Below are 15645 nucleotides of genomic sequence, written 5' to 3' on the forward strand. Positions count from 1 at the left end.
AGATGTTCACTCAGTACCACCTGTGTGCCTGGTGCTGTGTTAGTTCCTGAAATAACAGGGATGAAAGATCCTGTGGAGCGGATGATCCAGCTTCCTGGTTCCTGGGTGGGGTTTGGGGGAGAAGGGGTGGAGGAAGGGCAGAGAGTCAGATGAAGAGAAAAGCTTTCTGAATCAAGGGGGAGGCAAGTCTGCTGTAACCATACCTGCAAACCCTGCATTTCTGAACATGGTGTCATATGCCGGTGAGCACTAATAAATACTAGGAGATATATCACACAGTGTTATTGGCCCGCCAGAACCTCTGAATGATGGAGAACCCAGCAGTGAATCCAACATGCAGTTGGAAAGCCCTGAACTGTAAAGGAAAATAACTTCCTTTCCTCAAAGGTCTCAAGGCAATTTACTGATTCAACTGTATCTTTAGTTCCTCTAATATCTGGGTAGGAAGGCATATGTTCAGTAAGAATAAGGCATTGAATCAGCAAGCAACTTGGTAAAAATCATGTAGACAACAGGCAAGAGCAGGGGAGTTAGTTCCCTTAAGGAAGATGTACATTATTAAAACGGAGTGTTATTCAACCTTAAGAAAGGAAAGCCTGCCATTTGCAACAACATGGATAGATACTGAGGGCATTATGCTAAGTGAGATAAGTGAGAGAGAGACAAATACAGTATGATCTCATTTATATGTGGAATCTAAAATCAAACAACCAACCAAAGAAAAAACAAACAAACTCATAGAAAATGAGATCAGATTTGTGGTTACCAGAGGTGGGGGTGAGGTGGGAGGAGTGGGTAAAATGGGTGAAGGTGGTCAAAAGTTACAAACTTCCAGTTACAAGATAAATGTATTTACTATGGACTTAAGGGGGGTGTAGTGTACAGCATGGTGACTATAGTTAACAATATTGTATTGTATATCAGAAAGATGCTAAGAGAGTGGATCTTAAAAGTTCTCAGAGCAAGAAAAAATTTACTATGTGTGGTGATGGATATTAACTAAACTTATTGTGGTGACTATTTCCCTGTGTGTGTATGTCAGTTATACTACATACTAAATCATTATGTAGTATAACTGAAACGAATAAAATGTTATATGTCCGTTATATCTTAATTTATAGAAAAGAACTGCATCCCCTGCTCTGTTGACTTTACTTCTACCCCTCTTCAACAAATCTGATTTTGAAAAAGAAGAACAATAGGAAAGGGAAAAAAGGAATACACCCTTCAGAATTGTTTGCCCTGATTGTGAAACTCACTGAGTAAGCTGTTATTGGTCTAACTCCACGCAAATGAATTGGCTGTGAACCTTCTTCTCAACCCAGTTGTTGGTCACAGTAAGTGCATGCCTCACACCCATGATTGTTTGGTTTCAAAACCCAAAGCTGCTCCTTTGACTTTGTTGCTAAACCAGACGTTGGCAAATGTCTGCCCTTTAATGGAAGTACCAGCCTGGAGCTAAGAAGTCTCCTTAGGCCCGACGATTTATAGCCGGAGCTCTCAATAGGTTGTTGTTATCATATCCAGAAAGCATTTTAAAATATCCCTGAAATGCCTTGACAATGGGCTTAGAAAGTTTAATTTCCCTTTAAGCCGGTAGGCAGGGATTGGTATGCTGTTTGAAGTTTTGTGGTGTTATAGACACTCAGAGAAGTCTGTGTGGCAAAGTATTCCAGGTATGTTTAAATTGTCAGTTATTGCTTATTCTGTTGTGCCTTCAAAGAGTGTTTTTGTTAAGGAGGTCACAGGGATTTGACTTCTTCTTTACTGAAGAGAATAGTCGAAAACTGCCTTCTCCAGAATTGAAAAGAAATGAGTCACAGGTTTTTTGTTTGTTTGTTTCTTGTTTTTCACTTTTGGCTTAGAGAAAAGAGCCCTCTCCACCAGTGGGAAGGAGAAAAGAAGAGCTCTAATGGATGGGGTGGGGGGTGCCCAGGGAAGAGGCTTCACACAGCGCTGGGAAAGCAGGCAGGCCCACGAGAGACCTATTAGGACAAGCTCTCATTTTGGTGGCGAGCTGGGGACACAGTCAGAGGTCGGTTGGGTGATCTGGAGACTTGAGAGCAAACCATAATGACCAGCCATGATGTGGGGGTGGCTAAAAACAAAGTATGTCTTCTGTTTAGAAAAATTTACCATTCTGTAGAGTTTTCACACATATTTATTAAATTCGAGCTTCTCTGTCCCACTACTGGGAAGAATGAGACAGGGAGGTGTGCCTTTTCTGAGGTTACTAACTTGTGGTAAACGCAGATCTTCTCAAAGATTAGCACTTATAATCAAATTTGGGGGAAGAGGCTATGGTTGTAATAGATTGAAAACAGGAATTAGTGTGGAAGGTTCTAAATTATACCTAGTTTATGAATTTAAATTTTGAGTGATGATTAACTTTTATTGAGCACCTATTATATACCAGGCATTTGGCTAGGTACTTGACATAAACGATTTCATTTAGTCCTCACAATTCCATTAAGTAGGCAGATATTGTTTTTTGTTTTTTGGGTTTTTTTTTTGCGGTACGCAGGCCTCTCACTGCTGTGGCCTCTCCCGTTGCGGAGCACAGGCTCCGGACGCGCAGGCTCAGCAGCCATGTCTCACGGGCCCAGCCGCTCCGCGGCATGTGGGATCTTCCCGGACCGGGGCATGAACCCGTGTCCCCTGCATCCGCAGGCGGGCTCTCAACCACTGCGCCACCAGGGAAGCCCGGTAGATACTGTTTTTTATTACGATATTACAGATGAGAAAAAGAAGGCATAAGAGGTGGCATGCAGGGACTTCCCTGGCAGTCCAGTGGTTAAGACTCCATGCTTCCACTGCAGGGGGCACGGGTTCGATTCCTGGTCAGGGAACTAAGAGCCCTCATGCTGCATGGAGCGGCCAAAAAAATAAATAAATAAACAAACGAACCATTCATTAAAAAAAAAAAAGAGGTTACATGCAGTTAGTCACACAGTTAGGAAGTGGAGGAGTCAGATTCAGGCAGAAAACTGCTGAATCCCTGATCTTAAGTCCTCCCATCACTGCCTGCATACAGGTCCTCTGCACAAGGCCATCCTTAAGCTCAGGGTTTAATTACAGTGTACAACTTTAGTTGTAGAGGAGTTATGTTTCTGTAACACTGTAGTAACTTCATGATTATGATTCAGACCTTCGATTAACCCATGAGTGGTGCTGTAGAACCTGTGATGGGCAACACGATATGATAAAGAAGGAGCATAAACCAAAAAGCCCAAGAGCTGAGGGTGAGCCTTGCCTCCAGAGTCAGGCAGTTTGAAGCAATGGGCAAATCCTTTAACCTCTCTGGATCTCAGCTTCTTCATTTGCAACTTGACTGAGTTGTACCAGTTGAGAGCCTCTGTCATCTGGTGATCCCATACTCAAATTGTAGGAAAAGTTAGCTGAAAATGCTACCTAGAGTTATTAAGTAACAGTCAGTGAAATGGATACAAAAGGTTAATGGTCCAATAATATGGATTAATTATTTTCAAGTTAACTTATTTGATTTCTAACTAGTACAGTTAAAAGAATTATACAAAATAGGTACAAAAATAAATTTGAATAGGCCTCAAGAATTTAAAGTGAAAAAGTAATAGTCTTTACCAAATGTAAAATAGATAGCTAGTGGGAAGCAGCCGCATAGCACAGGGAGATCAGCTCCGTGCTTTGTGACCACCTAGAGGGGTGGGATAGGGAGGGTGGGAGGGAGAAGCAAGAGGGAAGAGATATGGGGATATATGTATACATATAGCTGATTCACTTTGTTATAAAGCAGAAACTAACACACCATTGTAAAGCAATTATACTCCAATAAAGATGTTAAAAAGAAATATAAGAGAAAGTAATAGTCTTATTTCTCTGCCTCCCAACCCCCAGTGGAACCCCCAGTTCCACTGCCCAGACATAACTAGCGTTAGAAATTAGCTCTATATATACAACTATGCAACTATATTGCATATAAAAGAATACAACTATATTCTTTTATGTGAATTTATAAAAGACTCTGCTAGTTTCTTTAAATTATCTTAATTATAAAACCAATATGTGACTGTATGCACTTGGTAAAAAAAAAATTTCAAACAAAACCTGTTTGTTTGTAAAAAAGCACAAGACTTTAAATTTATGCATATTGAATTTTATTTCCTTCTACTGAAAAGAATAAGGCATTCTACTGGAAAATATATTATATTAGAATTGAGAAAATATAACTGTCAACATTATGGAAGCATCAAAGTATTAAAATAAGCTTTCCTTTTGTTTTAGGTCTTTTAAAAAATGACAACAAAAGTCATTTAAGGCATTCTTACTTAAAAAAACTTTCTCATGGTGATTCAAGTTTTGAGAATCCAGGATACTTCTCCATTTCCCTCTAAATGAGTTTTGACTGTTAAGAAGTATTATGTTTTGAAAAACCTCTGGAGAGGATTTCCTGTATCTTTTTTGTTTTTCGTATAGCTGGTAGGATTTTGTTACATAATTCTGTGATTCTTTTGTTTTTCACAATGATCAAAAGTAAAGAAGTGTTGGGGGCTTTCCTAAATTACTTGCAGTACTCCATCCTTTGTATTGTTACTCTGTGTCTCATTGTAAATCAGTAACTCTTCCTCTGAAGTCCAAGTAAATTGAATCGTGCGATTTGGGGCTGTATGATTTTGACTCCATTCTCTGTGTAGATAGAATGCATGGTTCCAGGGTTAGCTTCCTCTACATGACCCAGCTTAGCTTGCTGGTGCCTTAGAGCCACAGGAGTCCCTGCTTCCTGGGTTCTGTTCAGTATCATTAATGACTTCATTAATTTTCACATCAGAGAGTCAAGTTTTAGTGAGGGAGGCTGAATCCAAATCCTGCAGTTATACAGGGGAGAGCTAGTTGAAGATCTTTTAATACTACCTGTCCAAGAGGAGGCCTAATGAAAGGCTTCTCTGCTTGAGCTACCCCACATTCAGGGCCCACATCTGAATTTCAGCTACTGAAGACAGGGAGAGAGATCTTAATGCTCCAAATGCATGGAATGTGTGTACCCACTTTATTTGTTCACTGGGATGATGAACCTTCAAGCACTCAATATAAAATAATACCCACATGTGCTTTCAATTGTAAGTCTTTCTTCTCTCTATTATTGTTTTGTTTTTCAGATTTTTAAAAAGACTAGTATGATTAGTTATATCCTGCCCATTTAACCACTTTCCACATTTCACTTTTAAAATGAAATCATCCTTCTTGCATTTAACTAATGGAAAGTTGTTTCACTTGCCAAGCAAGGTTCCACTGTCCCTGAAATAAATTTTCCAAAGAACTGGAAACTCTATGCAGCTTTTATACAAGAAGCAGAATGGAAATGTTCAAATTTATGTTACTCTGATACAGATTTTCCACAGTTTGATATTTAAGTAATATCCATCACATTGTATGTGAAGGTATTCATTTGACTCTCTAAGAAGAGCAATTGTATTCAGGATTTCTCTTTCATCTTTCTTCCAACTTCCTCAAGTATTGAAGTTTATTTTGTTTACAACTATTGAAAATAACTGATAGCAGCAGCAGCAGCTGACACAAGTGAGTGGTCGTCATGTATCAAACATTGCTAAGAGATGAACAGGTCTGATCTCCTTTGATTATCACAACAACCCTATGAGGAAGACAGTTATTATTTTCTCTATTTTACAGATGCTTAAACCAAGAATGATGAGGGATTAAATAACTTACCCAAGGTCCCTGGCTAGCAAGTGGCAGAAAAGGAACTCAGATGCAGGGTAATTCCAAAGCCTAAGTGCTTTCCCACTATGCTATTACCCTTATTAAAACGTACTTTTTAAAGAGCTCTCTATGCTTGGCATCATTAAATATTGGCCCTGCCCCCAAGAGCATTCAGTCTAAAATAGTAAACCTTATTGAGCAGATAGTAAGGGCGTAACAGCTGAGCAAGCATTGAAAAAGATATAAACTGAATTAATATTCAATTAATTGAATAACTGTGCTGTTTGACAGGGTGCCCACCAGTCACATGTGGCCACTGAGCACCTGAACTGTGACTAGCTCAGCTGAGGAGTTGAATTTTTAGTTTTATTAAATTTGAATTAACTGAAACATAAATAGCCACATGTGGCTAGTGGCTATCATACTGGAGAGCATAGGGACAGTAGAAGGCAGTAGAAGGATTAAGTCATAGGAGGCAGGAATTGAGGCTGAGATGCATGGACCTAAACTTGAGTGTAGAGAGAAGTCCTTGTCAGCCCTCTGGAAGGACACTTGTTACAGCAATATGAGGAAGCAAAGGGGCAACTGGAGGAGGTGTGGGATTTCAGACATGAGATGAGTGGGGCAGGCACAAGACTGAACAGAGGGAACAAGAGGGACGGGCCAACCGGGACTTCTGTGGTGGGGAACGTGGCAGGATTTGGCAGCTGACTGATTGTGGGTTGAAGTACAGTGGAGGCTGGCAGCTACTTCAAGGCTTCCAGCCTGGTGATGGAAAAACAGTTCCTTTCTACACTAATTTCTGTTGGCAGAGGGACATCTAGCTTGAGATGCCTTATAAACAGAGTATGTATCCTGAGGCTATATCTGAGAAGCAGGTTGGTAGATGGATAAATAGATTTAACATTTGCATAGTGATAATATTTAATCCATGTGCATAGAAAACATTCAGAATTATTGTACAGCGTTTAAAAAATAGTAGCAAAATCAGTGACTGGAGTGGAGTGAGTGAGGCAAAGTGTGGTAGGAAATGAAGTTAGAGGCATAGCCTTATAGGCTATGGGGCTACCAGGAGCCGTACAGTCCATGTAAAACTTTGGATTGTATTCTATTCTAAGTGTGATGGGAAGCCTTTGGAAAAGTTTCATAACAATGATTTCATTGGACTTTGTAAATGACCACTCTGAATGTGGTACAGAGAATAGACTTTAGTGAAAGAGTAAGTGTGGAACCGGGGAGCTCAGGTAGGTTACTCCAGTATTCCAGGTGAGGGATGCTGATGTCTTGGACCAGCATAACAATGGTGGATGTGGAGACAAGTGGGTGGGTTCCGGAGATAATTTTTCAAGGCAGAATCAACAGAATTTGTTGTTAGAGGAAATATGTGGTGTGAGAGACAGAGAGGAGTTGGGGGTGATTCTAAGCTTTTGCGCTAAGTGAGTGGTACTGTTTATTGAGATGGGGACCATGGAAGGAATACTGGGGGTTTACAACCAAAATCAAGAATTCAGTTCTGGACATATTAAGCTAGAGATGACTATGAGACATCCTAGTGGGGCTGTCAAGTGGGCAGTTGAACATGTGATCCTGGAGTTGTCTCATGATTTGATGAGTTGTGGTTTATTAAGGTTTTTAGGGGAAGGGAGGAGCCAGAAAAGAGGAAGAGAAGCTGACTGACAAGAGTGGGAGACGTAAACACCCCCCCCCCAAGTCGTAAACCTGGGTCCCAGATGTAAATCTGGGTGGAAGCTGTAAGCTGGGCCACAGACGCTGGCCGAACCCCCTGATGCTGAGCTGTGGAGCAGAGGAGGCGAGTACCCCAGCACCCCGCATGACTCAGACCTGACACCCGGACCTCAGGCGACTGCACCTGACAGGGAAGCCCCTGACAGGAGGCCGCCCCTCAGGCGTCTCCGGGACCAAGGAGAGGAGCCCCTGACAGGACGCCTGGCCCTCAGGTGACTCCGTGACAGGATGGATGCCCGAGAATTTTAAAAGTTTCTTTGGAGGCTAGAAACCCACACATTTTAAGACTTAACCAGGAGGACCTTCCAGATGGTGGAGGAGTAAGATGTGGAGATCACCTTCCTCCCCACAAATACATGAAAAATACATCTACATGTGGAACAACTCCTACAGAACACCTACTAAACACCGACAGAAGACCGCAGACTTCCTAAAAGGGTCTTGGTGCTCCGGCCAGCTGTCAGGCCTGAGCCTCTGAGGTGGGAGAGCCGAGTTCAGGACATTGGACCACCAGAGTCCTCCCGGCCCCACATAATATCAATCAGTGAGAGCTCTCCCAGACAACTCTGTCTCAACGCTAAGACCCAGCTCCACTCAATTACCAGCAAGCTCCAGTGCTGGACACCCCACGCCAAACAACTAGCAAGACAGGAACACAACCCCACCCATTAGCAGAGAGGCTGCCTAAAATCAGGCTAATATCACAGACACCCCAAAACACACCAGCAGATGCGGTCCTGCCCACCAGAAAGACAAGATCCAGTCTCATCCACCAGAACACAGGCACCAGTCCCTTCCACCAGGAAGCCTACACAACCCACTGAACCAACCTTATCCACTGGGAGCAGACACCAAAAACAACAGGAACTACGAACCTGCAGCCTGCAAAAAGGAGACCCCCAAACACAGTAAGTTAAGCAAAATGAGAAGACAGAGAAATATGCAGCAGATGAAGGAGCAAGGTAAAAACCCAGCAGACTAAACAAATGAAGAAGAAATAGGCAGTCTACCTGAAAAGGAATTCAGAGTAATGATAGTAAAGGTAATCCAAAATCTTGGAAATAGAATGGAGAAAATACAAGAAATGTTTAACAAGGACCTAGAACAACTAAAGAGCAAACAAACAATGATGAACAACACAATAAATGAAATTAAAAATTCTCTAGAAGGAATTAATAGCAGAATAACTGAGGCAGAAGAATGGATAATTGACCTGGAAGATAAAATAGTGGAAATAACTACCACAGAGCAGAATAAAGAAAAAAGGATGAAAAGAGTTGAGGACAGTCACAGAGACCTTTGGGACAACATTAAATGCACCAACATTCAAATTATAGGGGTCCCAGAAGAAGAAGAGAAAAAGAAAGGGACTGAGAAAATATTTGAAGAGATTATAGTTGAAAACTTCCCTAATATGGGAAAGGAGATAGTGAATCAAGTCCAGGAAGAAGAGAGAGTCCCTTACAGGATAAATCCAAGGAGAAAAACGCCAAGACACAAATTAATCAAACTATCAAAAATTAAATACAAAGAAAAAATACTGAAAGCAGCAAGAGGAAAGCAACAAATAACATACAAGGGAATCTCCATAATGTTAACAGCTGATCTTTCAGCAGACTCTACAAGCCAGAAGGGAGTGGCAGGACATATTTTATATAATGAATGGGAAAAACCTACAAGCAAGATTACTCTACCCAGCAAGGATCTCATTCAGATTCGATGGAGAAATTAAAACCTTTACAGACAACCAAAAGCTAAGAGAATTCAGCACCACCAAACCAGCTTTACAACAAATGCTAAAGGAGCTTCTCTAGGCTGGAAACACAAGAGAAGGAAAAGACCTACAATAACAAACCCAAAACAATTAAGAAAATGGGAATAGGAACATACATATCGATAATTACCTTAAATGTAAATGGATTAAATGGTCCAGCCAAAAGACATAGACAGGCTGAATGGATACAAAAGCAAGATCTGTATATATGCTGTCTACAAGGCACCCACTTCAGACCTAGGGACACATACAGACTGAAAGTGAGGGGATGGAAAAAGATATTCCATGCAAATGGAAATCAAAAGAAAGCTGGAGTAGCAATTCTCATATCAGAAAAAATAGACTTTAAAATAAAGACTGTTACAAGAGACAAAGAAGGACACTACATAATGATCAAGGGGTCAGTCCAAGAAGAAGATATAACAATTGTAAATATTTATGCACCCAACATAGGAGGACCTCAATACATAAGGTTAACAGCCATAAAAGGGGAAATTGACAATAACACAATCGTAGTAGGGGACTTGAACACCCCACTTTCACCAATGGACAGATCATCCAAAATGAAGATAAATAAGGAAACACAACCTTTAAATGGCACATTCAACAAGATGGATTTACTTGATATTTATAGGACATTCCATCCAAAAACAACAGAATACGCTTTCTTCTCAAGTGCTCATGGAACATTCTCCAGGATAGATCATACCTTGGGTCACAAATCAAGCCTTGGTAAATTTAAGAAAATTGAAATCATATCAGGTATCCTTTCCCACCTCAACGCCATGAGACTAGGTATCAATCACAGGAAAAAAAACTGTAAAAAATACAAACACATGGAGGCTAAACAATGCACTACTAAATAACTAAGAGATCACTGAAGAAATCAAAGAGGAAATCAAAAAATAACTAGAAAAAAATGACAATGAAAACACGACAACCCAAAACCTATGGGATGCAGCCAAAGCAATTCTAAAAGGGAAGTTTATACCAATAAAATCCTACCTCAAGAAACAAGAAACATCTCAAATAAACAACCTAACCTTACACCTAAATAAATTAGAGAAAGAAGAACAAAAAAATCCAATGTTAGCAGAAGGAAACAAATCATAAAGATCAGGTCAGAAATAAATGAAAAAGAAATGAAGGAAATGATAGCAAATATCAATAAAACTAAAAGCTTGTTCTTTGAGAAGATAAACAAAACTGATAAACCATTAGCCAGACTCATCAAGAAAATAAGGGAGAAGACTCAAATAAACAGAATTAGAAATGAAAAAGGAGAAGTAACAACTGACACTGCAGAAATACAAAGGATCATGAGAGATTACTACAAGCAACTATATGCCAATAAAATGGACAACCTGGAAGAAATGGAAAAATTCTTAGAAAAGCACAACCTTCTGAGACTGAACCAGGAAGAAATAGAAAATATAAACAGACCAATCACAAGCACTGAAATTGAGACTGTGATTAAAAATCTTCCAACAAACAAAAGCCCAGGACCAGATGGCTTCACAGGCGAATTCTATCACACATTTACAGAAGAGCTAACACCAGCAGAGGGAGGAACACTCTCAAACTCATTCTACGAGGCCACCATCACCCTGATACCAAAACCAGACAAAGATGTCACAAAAAATGAGAACTACAGGCCAATATCACTGATGAACATAGATGCAAAAATCCTCCACAAAATACTAGCAACCAGAATCCAACAGCACATTAAAAGGATCATACACCCTGATCAAGTGAGGTTTATCCCAGGAACGCAAGGACTTTTCAATATACGCAAATTAATAAATGTGATACACCATATTAACAAATTGAAGGAGAAAAACCATATGATCATCTCAATAGACACAGAAAAGCTTTTGAAAAAATTCAACACCCATTTATGATTAAAAACTCTCCAGAAAGTAGGCATAGAGGGAACTTACCTCAACATAATAAAGGCCATATATGACAAACCCACAGCCAACATCATTCTCAGTGGTGAAAAATTGAAACCATTTCCACTAAGATCAGGAACAAGGCAAGGTTGCCCACTCTCACCACTATTATTCAATATAGTTTTGGAAGTTTTAGCCACAGTAATCAGAGAAGAAAAATAAAAGGAATCCAAATCGGAAAAGAAGAAGTAAAACTGTCAATGTTTGCAGATGACATGATACTATACATAGAGAATCCTGAAGATGCTACCAGAAAACTACTAGAGATAATCAATGAAGTTGATAAAGTAGCAGGATAAAAAATTAATGCACAGAAATCTCTTGCATTCCTATACACTAATGATGAAAAATGTGAAAGAGAAATTAAGGAAACACTCCCATTTACCACTGCAATAAAAAGAATACAATACCTAGGAATAAACCTACCTAAGGAGATAAAAGACCTGTATGCAGAAAACTATAAGAGACTGATGAAAGAAATTAAAGTTGATACACAGAGATGGAGAGATATACGATGTTCTTGGATTGGGAAAATCAACATTGTGAAAATGACTGTACTACCCAAAGCAATCTACAGATACAGAGCAATCCCTATCAAACTACCACTGGCATTTTTCACAGAACTAGAACAAAAAATTTCACAATTTGTATGGAAACACAGAAGACCCCTAATAGCCAAAGCAATCTTGAGAAAGAAAAACAGAGCTGGAGGAATCAGGCTCCCTGACTTCAGACTATACTACAAAGCTACAGTAATCAAGACAGTATGGTACTGGCACAAAAACAGAAATATAGATCAATGGAACAGGATAGAAAGCCCAGAGATAAACCCACGCATATATGGTCACCTTATCTTTTTTTTTTTTTTTTTTTTTAAACAGCACACGGGCCTCTCACTGTTGTGGTCTCTCCCATTGCAGAGCACAGGCTCCGGACACGCAGGCTCAGCGGCCATGGCTCACGGGCCAAGCCACTCCACGGCATGTGGGATCTTCCCGGACTGGGGCACGAACCCATGTCCCCTGCATCGGCAGGCAGACTCTCAACCACTGCGCCACCAGGGAAGTCCAGTCACCTTACCTTTGATAAAGGAGGCAAGAATATACAGTGGAGGGGCTTCCCTGGTGGTGCAGTGGTTGAGGGTCTGCCTGCCAATGCAGAGGACACTGGTTCGAGCCCTGACCCGGGAAGATCCCACATGCCTCGCAGCAGCTGGGCCCGTCCGCCACAGCTACTGGGCCTGCACTCTTGAGACCATGTGCCACAACTACTGAGCCCGCGAGCCAAAACTGCTGAAGCCCACACGACTAGAGCTGGTGCTCCACAGCAAGAGAAGCCACTGCAATGAGAAGCCCACGCACTGCAACAAAGAGTAGCCCCCTGCTCACGCAACTGGAGAAGGCCCGCACGCAGCAATGAAGACCCAACGCAGCCAAAAATAAATAAATAAAATTATTTTAAAAAAAAGAATATACAGTGGAGAAAAGACAGCCTCTTCAATAAGTGGTGCTGGGAAAACTGGACAGCTACATGTAAAAGAGTGAAATTAGAACACTCCCTAACACCATACACAAAAATAAACTCAAAATGGATTAAAGACGTAACTGTAAGGCCAGACACTATCAAACTCCTAGAGGAAAACATAGGCAGAACACTCTATGACATAAATCATAGCAAAATCCTTTTTTTTTTTTGCGGTATGCGGGCCTCTCACTGTTGTGGCCTCTCCCGTTGAGGAGCATAGGCTCCGGACGCACAGGCTCAGCGGCCATGGATCACGGACCCAGCCTCTCCGCGGCATGTGGGATCTTCCCGGACCGGGGCACGAACCCGTGCCCCCTGCATCGGCAGGTGGACTCTCAACCACTGCACCACCAGGGAGGCCTGCAAGATCCTTTTTGACCCATCTCCTAGAGAAATGGAAATAAAGACAAAAATAAACAAATGGGACCTAATGAAACTTAAAAGCTTTTGCACAGCAAAGGAAACCATAAACAAGATGAAAAGACAACCCTCAGAAGGGGAGAAAATATTTGCAAACAAAGCAACTGACAAAGGGTTAATCTCCAAAATATACAAACAGCTCATGCAGCTCAATATGAAAAAAACAAACAACCCAATCCAAAAATGGGCAGAAGACCTAAATAGACATTTCTCCAAAGTAGATATACCGATTGCCAACAAACACGTGAAAGGATGCCCAACATCACTAATCATTAGAGAAATGCAAATGAAATCTGCAATGAGGTATCACAACACACCGGTCAGAATGGCTATCATCAAAAAAATCAACAAACCATAAATGCTGGAGAGGGTATGGAGAAAAGGGAACCCTCTTACACTGTTGGTGGGAATGTAAATTGATACAACCACTGTGGAGAACAGTATGGAGGTTCCTTAAAAAACTAAAAATAGAAATACCATACGACCCAGCAATCCCACTACTGGGCATATACCCTGAGAAAACAGTAACTCAAAAAGAGTCGTGTACCACAATGTTCATTGCAGCACTGTTTACAATAGCCAGGACATGGAAACAACCTAAGTGTCTATCGACAGATGAACGGATAAAGAAGATGTGGCATGTATATACAATGGAATATTAGTCATAAAAAGAAACGAAACTGAGTTATTTGTCATGAGGTGGATGGACCTAGAGACTGTCATACAGAGTGAAGTCAGAAAGAGAAAAATAAATACCGTACGCTAACACATATATATGGAATCTAAAAAAATAAATGGTTCTGACTCACCTAGGGGCAGGACAGGAATAAAGACACAGACGTAGAGAATGGACTTGATGACACAGTGGGGGAAGGGTAAGCTGGGACGAAGTGAGAGAGTGGCATGGACATATATACACTACCAAATGTAAAATAGATAGCTAGTGGGAAGCAGCCGCACAGCACAGGGAGATCAGCTCGGTGCTTTGTGACCACCTAGAGGGGTGGGATAGGGAGGGTGGGAGGGAGACGCAAGAGGGAAGAGATATGGGGATATATGTATATGTATAGCTGATTCACTTTGTTATAAAGCAGAAACTAACACAACAAAGTAAAGCAATTATACTCCAATAAAGATGTTAAAAAGAATCGATGAGAAAAAGAAGAGTGGGACAGAGGTTTTAGGAATTCGTAGGGTCCTGTTTTGGGATGGAGGTGTTGAGCAGGAGAGGAACATGTAATTCTGACTGTGATGTTGTTGAAACAGAGAAGGTGTTTTGAAGACACTGGCGTAGTGTGGTGGCGATCACCGCTGGGAGGCTTTGGTATGGTTCTCAGAGAAGGGGGAAGAGAGGGAGAGAGAGTGGGCAAGCAGAACTCAAGGTTAGTTTGGTGCCAGCACAAGGACGGGGTAGAAGTCAGGATATAGCTTGACTTTGTCATGGTGCAAGTCACTTTTTGCCTGCTCCTTGTGCATGAGAGCATTTTTAGGCTATTGAATAAAATTTTTATGCCTCAGGGTAGAATAACAGAGTGGGAAGTGTTGACTTAAATTGTTTTTTGAAGCAAGCATAAATGTCAGAATTTAGGGGAATTGTACGCTGGCAAAAGATTAGTTTAGAAAGCGGAACTTTTTTCTACTTTTTCTCATTTGACTGTGAGTATTTGTCACACATAATCATCTTGCCTGCTTTTATAATGTAGGATTTCCATGTACATGACTATATATATATTTCATATTTTTTCCCATTAAAATGGCCAGTGTTGATATACTCGGTATTCGTTCCTAGTCCATTCAGACTTTTAGCTATTGGAAAGAATAGCTATTAAAAAGGAGGAGAAGGTTTTCTATTATGCTTACTGGCTTATAACGTACAAATAGGGTAATGGGAGGGGTTATCGGGAACTCTTACTGAGGGGATGATTGTTCTAGAGAGAGGTTTCTTGTCCTCCTACTTACCTCCTCTCTAGTAGTTCACTGACAAGTTGACAGAAGTGAATGAAAGTGAATTAAATCCGTCAGACTCACAACTTTTATCAGATAAAAGACTTGGAATAGAGGGTTTACATATTGTTTATAGAGAAACCTTTACATCCCTTATTGACTCACCAGTCCATCCTGTTCCTAAACCTGTATAAGTAATTAATAGTTGCTTAAATAGATAAAATTAGAATTCCTTCCCCAAGTCCTGTTGTTAGATGAGGATCCCCCTGTTGCTGGCTGGTGTTTCCCCTTCTTGCATTTGTTGGCACGGTCCCATCGTCAAACTCTTGGGGCACTAATCAGCACTGACTCAATCTTGTCCCCCTTTGTCTCATTATAGTAGCTCCTGCGACTGGATTACAGTTCTGTGTCTTGTGGGTTGGCAGTAGGGAAGAGGACTTCCTTCCGACACTCGCGCTCAAGCAGCTGTTTCTCCCAAAACACCAGTTTCCCCAGGCCCCAGCTGGTTCCTCCCCGCTGAGAAGCCAGAATGCCCATGTCACTGCTAGACCAAGTTCATCCCATGAGAGTGCAAATGACTGCGATGCCTTT

The 15645-nt window shown here is 41.0% G+C and overlaps 1 protein-coding gene across 6 annotated transcripts in view; it reads left to right on the plus strand.

Annotated features, from left to right (window-relative positions):
* SAMD4A (sterile alpha motif domain containing 4A) overlaps positions 1–15645 on the plus strand; it is a 240408-nt gene that overhangs the window by 88853 nt on the left and 135910 nt on the right. The gene's annotated exons all lie outside the window — the stretch shown is intronic.

Source organism: Aethalodelphis obliquidens, unplaced genomic scaffold (genome assembly GCF_003676395.1).
Source record: "Aethalodelphis obliquidens isolate GAN/ISIS:26980383/991018 unplaced genomic scaffold, ASM367639v1 scaffold10, whole genome shotgun sequence".
Taxonomy (NCBI): Eukaryota; Metazoa; Chordata; class Mammalia; order Artiodactyla; family Delphinidae; genus Aethalodelphis; species Aethalodelphis obliquidens.